At 44.4% G+C, this 12714-nt stretch overlaps 1 protein-coding gene across 1 annotated transcript in view; it reads right to left on the bottom strand.

The window, feature by feature from the left end:
• LOC311146631 (proton myo-inositol cotransporter-like) overlaps window positions 1-12714 on the bottom strand; it is a gene marked incomplete at both ends in the record, with an annotated part of 53203 nt that overhangs the window by 5636 nt on the left and 34853 nt on the right. The window lies entirely within an intron of this gene.

Genomic DNA, 12714 nt, shown 5'->3' with positions numbered 1-12714 from the left:
TCCAGAAATGTGGAATAAAACAGATGTATTTTAGTGGGTGAGACCCCCCCCAGACCACAAGCAGAGGAAAGAAGGAACCTTCCCCAGTCCCTGCTAACGATGAGGCTGCAGGCTCATTCTTGGACTCCCGGGGAGCTCACAGCCCAATTATATAAATTACACTGCCCACTAAAACATTCTACTAATGACGTCCATGTGGCCCTCTGTTGCAGGTGGTGAGATGGTCAAATGGCGATGATACTGTAGATTGTAGATAATAACAGCCTGTGCTAATTGAAATGACTGTGTTCAATTAGTTATTAAATGTAATACATTTTAGACAAGGGTAACTACTCTGAACTGGACACAGCTGGCAGTACAGATGTCATTTGTCATTTCTGACAAGTCTGGAAGGTCTCAGACACTCAATAAAGCTGTCATATATAAAAACAATATTAAAATGATATAGCCTATGTATGACGACCGGAGCGGACGAGAAGTCTGAAGCTCTGTAGCCAAAACTATTAATCCAACACAACTAAAAAGCACCAGGTGTTTATGCAGTATGACTCAGACTTAGGGCTGTTGCGGTGACCGTATCCATGACCAGAGTAAAATTCTATGTGACCGTTGAGTCATGGTAATCTCCTCTTATACACTCGGGACATGAGTTAGTAGTACCCAATTCGCTAATCATCATCAGGTCGCTAATGGCCTGGTATTCAGGGCTCTATTGTCCCTCTAACCACTTTGACATCAATGCAAATGCAATCAAAAATCACATCAAACAGTATGTGCTTTTAAAACTCACGTCACTGTGATTGATCAATTTGAAGAAAGAACAGGTTGAATCTGAGTGAAAAACATGGTCGTTGTGGATGTTTTTTCAAAACCTAACACAACGAAATGAACAGTGCTTTCTAAGATGATGATTAATTCAAAACCACATATGCATATTATAGCTTATGCATTGGCATAGGCCTATATATGAGCCCAAGCCTGAAAAAAACCCTGAATTAAAATAATAATTATACAATACATAGCCTACCGCATATTACACATGGCAGAAAAACATAAAAAAAAGACTGATTTAAGATAACTTTGGAACATAATTGTTCTAGCCTAAATTAAACAAATTCAGAGTTAGCCTATAATTACAGTGAATTTGAATTTGATTTTGAATAGCTTAGTAATAGGGCATAAAAAATATAATAAAAATAATAATAGTCTGACACATTACCTTTAGCTACAGAATATCTCACTACTGTGCGTTTCCATCTCCTCTCCTCTCTCCTTCATTATTTTCTCCAGCATGCAGAGAGAGGAGATGTCAACAGTTTAATGAAATAGCCCATGTTTCATTGTGAAAACATGTTACTATCGATGTTCCCGAACAGATTTTACTTGCTTTCCCAAATGAAGCACTGGGTAGCTGCAGGAACAGGGTTGGAGAGCCCATGGCATACAGAGTTTGGGCGGAATATCACCGGTCATGTGGTGAAATAACCGGAGTAGCCTACCCAACATGAGTGAAATGAACCGGCCCCTATTAGCTATTCGAGTGCATAAGGATGAAATAGATGTTTTTCTCTTGCCCCTGTTCCTGCCCATTTGATAATGGGCCATTCTAAATCAAAACTAATTGTGCATATTAGTAAAGACAATATTAAATTGAGAATAGTCTGATAGGTAAAAATATGAGCACTTGATGAGAGAACAGCGTGTGCAGCCTGAGGCAAGGAAAAGAGCACAAGCTTTTTTTGTGAGTTTCGGAAATCATCAATAGCCTAAAGTCGCATCATACAGCCCATATATATTTTGATTTCCAAGGCATTCTATGGTTTGTATCATTCACAACTAAAGTTGCCAAATAACTCTAAATCTAGCGTATAGGACCTGTTTCAAATGATCACCTTTACGCTCAACATAGCCACATCATAAGTGCACTCTCGCTCCGGAATGGGAAAAATGTACATTCTATTTTATTCAGCTAAGTTCAGTTATATTCTTCTTACTATAAAATCATATAATATAAAATAATGGCACAGGACTTATACGTGTATCTTGTCAGCTAAATGAACTAGCCTACAGCATATGGCATGGTGCATAGCCAGATAACATGACTCATATTCTGTTCTTCTGAAATACATTTTCTTCATATCATAATGTTTCTGTCACGCCCTGACCTTAGAGATCACCTGTATTCTCTGTTTGGTTAGGTCAGGGTGTGATTTGGATAGAATCTACTTTATTCTATTTCTATGTTGGCCGGGTGTGGTTCCCAATCAGAGGCAGCTGTCCATCGTTGTCTCTGATTGGGGATCATACTTAGGTAGCCATTTTGCCTACCTATGTTGTGGGATCTTGTTTCTGTTTAGACTTGTTGCTGTTAGCCTTTAGAACTTCACGTTCTATTGGATTTTGTTATTTTGTCTGTGTTTATAATACACTGCTCAAAAAAATAAAGGGAACACTTAAACAACACATCCTAGATCTGAATGAATGAAATAATCTTATTAAATACTTTTTTCTTTACATAGTTGAATGTGCTGACAACAGAATCACACAAAAATTATCAATGGAAATCAACTGTATCAACCCATGGAGGTCTGGATTTGGAGTCACCCTCAAAATTAAAGTGGAAAACCACACTACAGGCTGATCCAACTTTGATTTAATGTCCTTAAAACAAGTCAAAATGAGGCTCAGTAGTGTGTGTGGCCTCCACGTGCCTGTATGATCTCCCTACAACGCCTGGGCATGCTCCTGATGAGGTGGCGGATGGTCTCCTGAGGGATCTCCTCCCAGACCTGGACTAAAGCATCCGCCAACTCCTGGACAGTCTGTGGTGCAACGTGGCGTTGGTGGATGGAGTGAGACATGATGTCCCAGATGTGCTCAATTGGATTCAGGTCTGGGGAACGGGCGGGCCAGTCCATAGCATCAATGCCTTCCTCTTGCAGGAACTGCTGACACACTCCAGTCACATGAGGTCTAGCATTGTCTTGCATTAGGAGGAACCCAGGGCCAACCGCACCAGCATATGGTCTCACAAGGGGTCTGAGGATCTCATCTCGGTACCTAATGGCAGTCAGGCTACCTCTGGCGAGCACATGGAGGGCTGTGTGGCCCCCTAAAGAAATGCCACCCCACACCATGACTGACCCACCGCCAAACCGGTCATGCTGGAGGATGTTGCAGGCAGCAGAACGTTCTCCACGGCGTCTCCAGACTCTGTCACGTCTGTCACATGTGCTCAGTGTGAACCTGCTTTCATCTGTGAAGAGCACAGCGCGCCAGTGGTGAATTTGCCAATCTTGGTGTTCTCTGGCAAATGCCAAACGTCCTGCACGGTGTTGGGCTGTAAGCACAACCCCCACCTGTGGACGTCGGGCCCTCATACCACCCTCATGGAGTCTGTTTCTGACCGTTTGAGCAGACATGCACATTTGTGGCCTGCTGGGGGTCATTTTGCAGGGCTCTGGCAGTGCCCCCTCCTGCTCCTCCTTGCACAAAGGCGGAGGTAGCGGTCCTGCTGCTGGGTTGTTGCCCTCCTACGGCCTCCTCCACGTCTCCTGATGTACTGGCCTGTCTCCTGGTAGCGCCTCCATGCTCTGGACACTACGCTGACAGACACAGCAAACCTTCTTGCCACAGCTCGCATTGATGTGCCATCCTGGATGAGCTGCACTACCCGAGCCACTTGTGTGGGTTGTAGACTCCGTCTCATGCTACCACTAGAGTGAAAGCACCGCCAGCATTCAAAAGTGACCAAAACATCAGCCAGGAAGCATAGGAACTGAGAAGTGGTCTGTGGTCACCACCTGCAGAACCACTTCTTTATTGGGGGTGTCTTGCTAATTGCCTATAATTTCCACCATTTGCACAACAGCATGTGAAATGTATTGTCAATCAGTGTTGCTTCCTAAGTGGACAGTTTGATTTCACAGAAGTGTGATTGACTTGGAGTTACATTGTGTTGTTTAAGTGTTCCCTTAATTTTTTTGAGCAGTGTATATGCAGCGTCTTTGTTTACAAACTTCACCCTGCACTTCAGAGTATGATTGAATAGATCGAATTGAGCTCTTAGAAACGTTTTGAATAAACTCATGCTGTGGTTTACCACCAGGGAACAGAGTGTGATTGGGTTCTGTGACAAGCCTGCCACATATCAACGTTTCATTTCATTTGTTCACTCCTCTGAAGCAAGAAACATTAGTGGAGAAGCCAGTTTACTCTGGAAAAACCAAGCGGTGATGATGAAAACGATGATGGCTCAGTGACTGCAGGTGCGTCATTGTCTATAATCCCCTCTGCATCCACAGGTATAAACAGGCACGCAATGCCACACACACATGGATAAACACAGGTATAGACACACGCCAACCGGTAGTGCACACAAAACACACACATGGCATATATTATATATCATTTCACACAGGAATGTGCGTGCCTTTATTTTTTTGAGCAGTGTAATAAACGACTATGTATGCATACCACGCTGCACCTTGGTCCGATCCTTTACACAACGAACGAGACAGTTTCTTTAGACCTGCCTAAAATAAATAATGGATTTACTGTGATGGTGTATACTCAATTGATTTATTCAACTTTTTTTAAATGTAGCTTGTATGTAGCTTGTATGCGTGGAGGCCTAGAGATGCTAAACGTGTTTATGATAATTAACGATCAATTACCGTGAGACAGCAGTCTTTTGCATGACAATAACCGGCTGACAAAATGTCATAACTGCCACAGCCCTACAGTCAGACTTCATGCAGATCTTCGTGTGTGCGTGTGCCAGTAAAAGCCCACCCTTATTTGGCTTCCTGTCTCTGCAGCCCACTGTGGGTAAAAGCATTGGTAAGAAGGGAGACTAATTCCTGCATTGACACACTAACAGATTTACCACAGTGTGATAATCTAGATCAAAGCTCTGAGAGAGAGAGAGAGAGAGAGAGAGAGAGAGAGAGAGAGAGAGAGAGAGAGAGAGAGAGAGAGAGAGAGAGAGGAGAGAATACAGAAAAGAGGAGATCATTCTTGTTCTCAGTATGGGAGGAGAAAAAAAAGTTATCTGGAAGCCAGTTCAATTCACCATGGTAACCACCATCTTTAATAAGTGATATCTAGCAATAGGTCAGCGATATGCCATGGACATGTTCAATTACAACCCTCTAATACACCCTTCCGCACCCCACACACGCACACCCTTCCTCACCCCACAAACACACACCCCTCTACACCCATCCATAGCCCTGTACATCTGAGGTATGTGGGGATCACTTGGGCCAAGGGTAGGATAGGGACAAATACACAGGACTGTTCCATATACTGGTCTGAATGCCAATAGCACAAGACACCAAAAGATACCATACAGCCAAAAGAAAGAAAGGAAGATGGAGAAGAGACAAGAGAGGTATACAGAGCATTCGGAAAGTATTCAGACCCCTTCCATTTTTCCACATTTTGTTACACTAGAGCCTTATTCTGAAATTGATTAAATAAATAAAAATCCTCATCAATCTACACACAGTACCCCATTATGAAAAGCAAAAACAGGTTTTTTGAAATGTTTGCACATTTATAAAAAATTAAAAAATGAAATACCTTATTAACATAAGTATTCAGACCCTTTTCTAAAAGACTAGAAATTGAGCTCAGGTGCATCCTGTTTCCATTGATCATCCTTGAGATGTTTCTACGGCTTGGAGTCCACCTGTGGTAAATTCAATTGATTGGACATGATTTGGAAAGGCACACACCTGTCTATATAAGGTCCCACAGTTGACAGTGCATGTCAGAGCAAAGACCAAGCCATGAGGGCGAAGGTATTGCCCGCAGAGCTTCGAAACAGGATTGTGTCGAGGCACAGATCTGGGGAAGGGTACCAAAATATTTCTGAAGCATTGAAGGTCCCCAAGAACACAGTGGCCTCCAACATTCTTAAATGGAAGAAGTTTGGAACCACCAAGACTCTTCCTGGAGCTTGGCCGCCCGGCCAAACTGAGCAATCAAGGACCCGATGGTCACTCTGACAGAGCTCCAGAATCATTATGGCGTATTGTTTGTAGATTGATGAGGGGGGAAAAAACAATTGAATCAATTTTAGAATAAGGCTGTAACGTAACAAAATGTGGAAAAGGTCAAGGGGTCTGAATACTTTCAGAATGCACTGTATAGACCAAAACGGAGGAGGAGAGTGACTGAGTGACTGAGTGAGAGTCATCAAGTGTAATAATCAAGTCTTCCACTGCATTAGCTATGGTGCTTATGCTCAGAATTGTGCGGCAACAAGTGCTGTAATGCATTTTCAAGATGTTACGCTGTCCCTATTACATGATTACATTCATACATTTATGCAAGTATAAAAAGCTGAATAGGAACTTCACAGTGGAGTGGAGAGACAAACAAATCAGTACATAAACAAGAAACACTCATCTCCTTCTTGAGAGTCTAGCTAGATAAACATTGGCTGACTTTGACTGGGTTTGAAGGAGGACACACAAGCTGGCTCTTGAAAACCAAAACAAAGGTGACATGGTAGACTGTAGATTGTGTAAATACACAAAAACACAACAACAACAACAGCAACGTTAACAATATCCCAGCGTGTCACCAACACTGACCGCTTGACCTCCTCCAAGATGATTCACAGATCCAAGATGGAGGTTATATAACAGAGTGGCTGTGTCCGAAATGGCACCCTATTCACTATAGGCTCCGGTCAAAAGTAGTGCACTATATAGGGAATAGGGTACCATTTCAGATTGTGCCAGGGGCTGTATGTGATGTGAGAGGAGCAGGCAGAAGGTGTGAAATGTCCTTCAGAACCTCTGTTCTGAAAATGGAACTTGCACTCTGTCTGCACTCCACTGGCTATGCTCTGCCGTAGATTCACGTCACACCTTTCTCCTCTTTCCACTCCTACATGAAGACAAGGTGACAACAAAGATGTCAGAGAGAGGGGAGGAAGAGAGAGTGTAGGAGGGGAAAGAGGGTGATTAGGTAGAGTACGAGGAATGGAATGTTAAGGTGGAAGAGAGAAGGATGGAAGTGGTGTCTGAAAGAGATATGTTTGTGTGCACTCACCTCTGAGACTTGGGTGGACGGGCAAAGGAGAGATAGGTGGAGGAGAGGCAGAAAAGAAAGAGAGAAGTGGGCCTGTATGTGTCTGTGTCCTGATATTAATATATATATATATATATATATATATAATACAGGTTTTGACCTGGAGTTAATCACATGGCCAGAAAGAACTCTTGTACAATCAATTCTATTCATAAGAAATACAATGTGTCCCCCTCACCTCTCCTCCATCTCCCCCTCTTCTCCCTCCTCACCCCTCTGCTCCCCTCTCACCTCTCTCTCACTACCTGACCCTCTCACCTCTCTCTCACTACCTGACCCCCTCACCTCTCTCTGACTACCTGACCCTCTCACCTCTCTCTGACTACCTGACCCTCTCACCTCTCTCTGACTGCTTGACCCTCTCACCTCTCTCTGACTACCTGACTACCTGACCCTCTCACCTCTCTCTGACTACCTGACCCTCTCACCTCTCTCTGACTACCTGACCCTCTCACCTCTCTCTGACTACCTGACTACCTGACCCTCTCACCTCTCTCTGACTACCTGACCCTCTCACCTCTCTCTGACTACCTGACCCTCTCACCTCTCTCTGACTACCTGACTACCTGACCCTCTCACCTCTCTCTGACTACCTGACCCTCTCACCTCTCTCTGACTACCTGACTACCTGACCCTCTCACCTCTCTCTGACTACCTGACCCTCTCACCTCTCTCTGACTACCTGACCCTCTCACCTCTCTCTGACTACCTGACTACCTGACCCTCTCACCTCTCTCTGACTACCTGACCCTCTCACCTCTCTCTGACTACCTGACTACCTGACCCTCTCACCTCTCTCTGACTACCTGACCCTCTCACCTCTCTCTGACTACCTGACCCTCTCACCTCTCTCTGACTACCTGACTACCTGACCCTCTCACCTCTCTCTGACTACCTGACCCTCTCACCTCTCTCTGACTACCTGACCCTCTCACCTCTCTCTGACTACCTGACCCTCTCACCTCTCTCTGACTGCTTGACCCTCTCACCTCTCTCTGACTACCTGACTACCTGACCCTCTCACCTCTCTCTGACTACCTGACCCTCTCACCTCTCTCTCACTACCTGACCCTCTCATCTCTCTCTCACTACCTGACCCTCTCACCTCGCTCTGACTGCCTGACCCTCTCATCTCTCTCTCACTACCTGACCCTCTCACCTCGCTCTGACTGCCTGACCCTCTCACCTCTCTCTGTCTACCTACCGTGCTCCAGTCCATTTCACTCTAAAGGTGAGAGGGACATAAATTATTCACTTACAGCTGACATTTACAAATCCATTACCGGAGCTTCATTGAATATGCACACAATTGAAAAGGATTCAAGCGGGAAAGAGAGAGCAAGCTGAAAAGCCCACTCCCTCCCAGGAGATAGAGGATGCGTCCCAAATGACACTCTATTTCCTACATAGCGCACTAATTTTGACCAGGGCCGATAGGGCTCTGGTGAAAAGTAGTGCAATATATATATAGAGAATAGGGTGCCATTTGGGACGCATCCAGAGATAGATACTTGGGGGGGTCTAAGGACCCAGCAAACAATACCTAACCTAACCTATCAGAGCTCCTTTAAGGCTGGCTACGCTGTTAGCTGACCTAAAGACAAACAATATGATATTGTCTGGAAAGGTCATGATGGCCTGATCGTTAAAGCGGATGGATGCATTGGCAGCCTCAGTCTGACACGAGGAGTGTGTGTTTGTGTATGTGTGTGTCAACGTACACTGGTTTACAGCAGGTATAAAAAGTGCAGCAAAATGCTTGTGTGCTAGCTCCCACAACATTGCAGTACAATAATCAATATCAATAATAATAGTAAAAAAATACAAATTATAATAATAATAATAATAGTATATAGGTAGTATGCATATTAATAGCCTGGCATGTACACAATATCATATACAGGATAGATAATGAATGTGCTACTGCTATGTCAAGCATGACTGTATTTACAAATATAGTGGGTAGTGTCTTGGTAACGCAGTTGAATACATCGTGTATACGAGAGCAGCAGCATTGACTGTGTGTTGTGTGTATGTGAGATGCGAGGAGTGAGAGGACCAGCTATCATATCCCTAACCAATAACCACTCATGACTGGGGGTTCAATGGCACAATCATTTAAACACATTGATACTCACAGACAGCACACTGACCAGGTAACATATAAATTCAAGAGAGGGAGGAGGGGAGGGAGAGAGAGAGAAACAGGAGAGATAGAAAGCATAGGGGCCTAAGAGCACTGAGAGAGAGAGAGAGACAGAGAGAGACAGAGAGAGAGAGAGAGACAGAGACAGAGACAGAGAGAGAGAGAGAGAGAGAGAGAGAGAGAGAGAGAGAGAGAGAGAGAGAGAGAGAGAGAGAGAGAGAGAGAGAGAGAGAGAGAGAGAGAGAGAGAGAGAGAGAGAGAGAGAGAGAGAGAGAGAGAGAGAGAGAGAGAGAGAGAGAATGGAGAGAATGGAGAGAATGGAGAGAATGGAGAGATTGAGGCGAGAAATGTCTCCCTTGGGAACTGGCCTATTTCTCCAATGAAAGGAGAATGCATTATCACACTCATGTCTAATGCTGCTGAACACACAGAGACTGAGTTTACTAAACATAGAGAACACAAGGATACTGCTCAACTCTGCTCAAACCTGTTCAACTATACTAACAAGATGGTGACGCTTACACACCTCTAAAAGAAAACAACAACAACTACTGTATGTTAGGGTCCAGAGTTTTTCCTGGTCAGGTGGGTCAGTAATTACACACAGCTACGTGATCTGCATAAGCTACATGAGGCCTTTCTACTACGATAGCCTAAAAGCTGCTTATCAACTATAAGAAATACACAACAGACTGTCATCAGTCATCAAGGGCAATACACACACAGAGACAGACACAGACAGACACACACACACACACAAACACACACGAACGACTGGACCTTTACAGCTCTCCTCCCAGGCTGTCCAGCGGAGTCACTAGTTAATTGGCATGTCTCAACATCTCTCAACATTACATTTCTACAGCTGACCATCTGTGTCTGCCAACTGCCCCACAAAAACAAACATTCACACATCAAAACTAAATTATACACCAAAATATGACAAACCAAAAGATTAAGATATAAACAACAACATCTGAAAGGTTACCCTATGCTGGTTAATTCCAAATAATGTATAATTTTACAGTAGGATGTACAGTGGCATTTCTTACTAAATACAAACTTTGACATATACTGTAAGTAATCCGGTTATCTGTGGACATGAGTATCATGTTGAGACCAGAGTAAGACATGCTTAATGTTCAGTGACATCGTCATTAATAGACATTGTCTATTATGGATGCATCAACAACACCTGTGGCCTCTGCTAGTCTGCCAGACAGGATTAGTAGGCTCTCGCTGTAGTCTCAGGCTTAACTGCTCGCAGAGGAGAAACAGACAGATGACCTTCCCTCTCGGCCCCTCCTTCTCTCATTAATTAGCTCTCTTTCCCTTTATCTCCCCCCTCTCTCTGTCCACTTCTTAATCACCTCACTCTCTCTTCTGTCTGTCTGCCTGCATGCCTCTCTCTACCTCCCTCCCTCTCTCTCCCTCCTTCTTTATCTCTCCCTCTCTCTGTCCACTTCTTAATCACCTCACTCTCTCTTCTGTCTGTCTGCCTCTCTCTACCTCCCTCCCTCTCTCTCCCTCCTTCTTTATCTCTCCCTCTCTCTGTCCACTTCTTAATCACCTCACTCTCTCTTCTGTCTGTCTGCCTGCATGCCTCTCTCTACCTCCCTCCCTCTCTCTCCCTCCTTCTTTATCTCTCCCTCTCTCTGTCCACTTCTTAATCACCTCACTCTCTCTTCTGTCTGTCTGCCTCTCTCTACCTCCCTCCCTCTCTCTCCCTCCTTCTTTATCTCTCCCTCTCTCTGTCCACTTCTTAATCACCTCACTCTCTCTTCTGTCTGTCTGCCTCTCTCTACCTCCCTCCCTCTCTCTCCCTCCTTCTTTAGCTCCCTCTCTCTCCTACAGTGACCTTTGCTTGCTGGATGATGTGGCTAATCGAATCATTATGATTCCAGATCTAATAGAAAGAGTGAGTGACACAAACAGGTCTAAGTTGAACAGAGGGTGAGGGACTGTCTCTCCATATACTCCTTAGCAAGCTGAGTCAATCTTGGGCTGGGCAGGGAAAGAGTGAGTGTCTCTGTGTGACTGCCCTGAACCATTGTGACTCTCTGTGCTGCTGTTCTATCTGGGCTAGGGCTGGGGCTGGGGCTGGTTTGATGAGGAATGAGTGACACAGAGGAATGTGCCCCATGTCGGATCCCACTGAGACAGACAACCCATCAACCTGATTTGTTGTCACTCGGCTGTCTCTGCCACCACCTGTGGCTTTACAAATTACCAGAGGGAGAGGTAAACACAGCAACGGACCAAAACACACACTAGCTACCTTAACAGACTCACTCACACACACACACACACGGACACACACACAAACGTAAAACCTTGGTTATCACCCACACACACATACCCACGCTGGCACACCGAACCAAACCGACACCCATGCACACCCACTTCCTATTCCTCTCACCTCGAATGGTTGCTTAGCAACAGCACATATCGCAAGATTGTTTCCAATGCCCAGAATATGCTTGAGCTCAGGGGGGATGAGCGAGAACTAGACGATGCAATCTCACTTGAGATGGAAATAAAGATTCAATGGTTTACCACCTTACAGGCACAAGCGATTGACCCTGAAAAGTGCATAAAAGTGCATGAACCATTAACAGCAATAGAAAAAGGGGTGTGTTATGTGAAAGAAAACCATTTCATACACCCCAAAAAATGTATAGTGTGGGTTACCACTGTCAATTGTCAATTTTCTTCAGGCAAGGTTGCTTATCAATCACACAGGTGTGGTTCCTTTACAGCACATGACAGTGTAGATCCTGCATGCAATTGTCTAAGTGTTGACTGGACCATTGAACTGGTATTCAACATGAGTCATAGGACCATGTAAGCCCACTGAGCTAAAGGCTATAGTCATGTTACCACACCACTCACATGATGGTGTTGATCCTGTAAATATGAATGTACCTTCATCAAAACCATGTTACCTCACTGAGCTATAGTCTAGGCATGTTAGCCCACCGAACTTGCACAAGTGCGAGCCGGAGCATATCTCCTGTTTCTGTAGCGTGAGGCAGCTTGATGTACAAGTACATCCCCTGGACAGGACGCTAGTCTATAACAGGGCCTTCCCCCAAATCAAATCAAATCAAAGTCAAATTGTATTTGTCACATGCGCCAAATATAACAGGTGTAGACCTTACAGTAAAATGCTTACTTACTCTTTCCCAACGATGTAGAGTTAAATAAGAAACATCTCCTTAATGCGGAAACTCTAACCAACAAGTTTCAAAGTTATTCGCCACGTGCACAGGATACAACAGGTGTAAAACAGTACAGTGAAATGCTTACTTGCGAGCTCTTCCAACAGTGCAGAATATATATATATATATATTTTTTTCAAACACAATAAATATTAAGATAAGATAAAGAAACACGAGAATGCAAGTATATACAGGTCAGTGCCAGTACCATATTCAATGTGCAGGGGGCCACTAAGGCCA

Source organism: Coregonus lavaretus, assembly GCF_964263955.1.
Source record: "Coregonus lavaretus genome assembly, chromosome: 19".
In the NCBI taxonomy this organism is placed as follows: domain Eukaryota; kingdom Metazoa; phylum Chordata; class Actinopteri; order Salmoniformes; family Salmonidae; genus Coregonus; species Coregonus lavaretus.
This window is presented reverse-complemented; position numbering and strand designations above follow the sequence as displayed.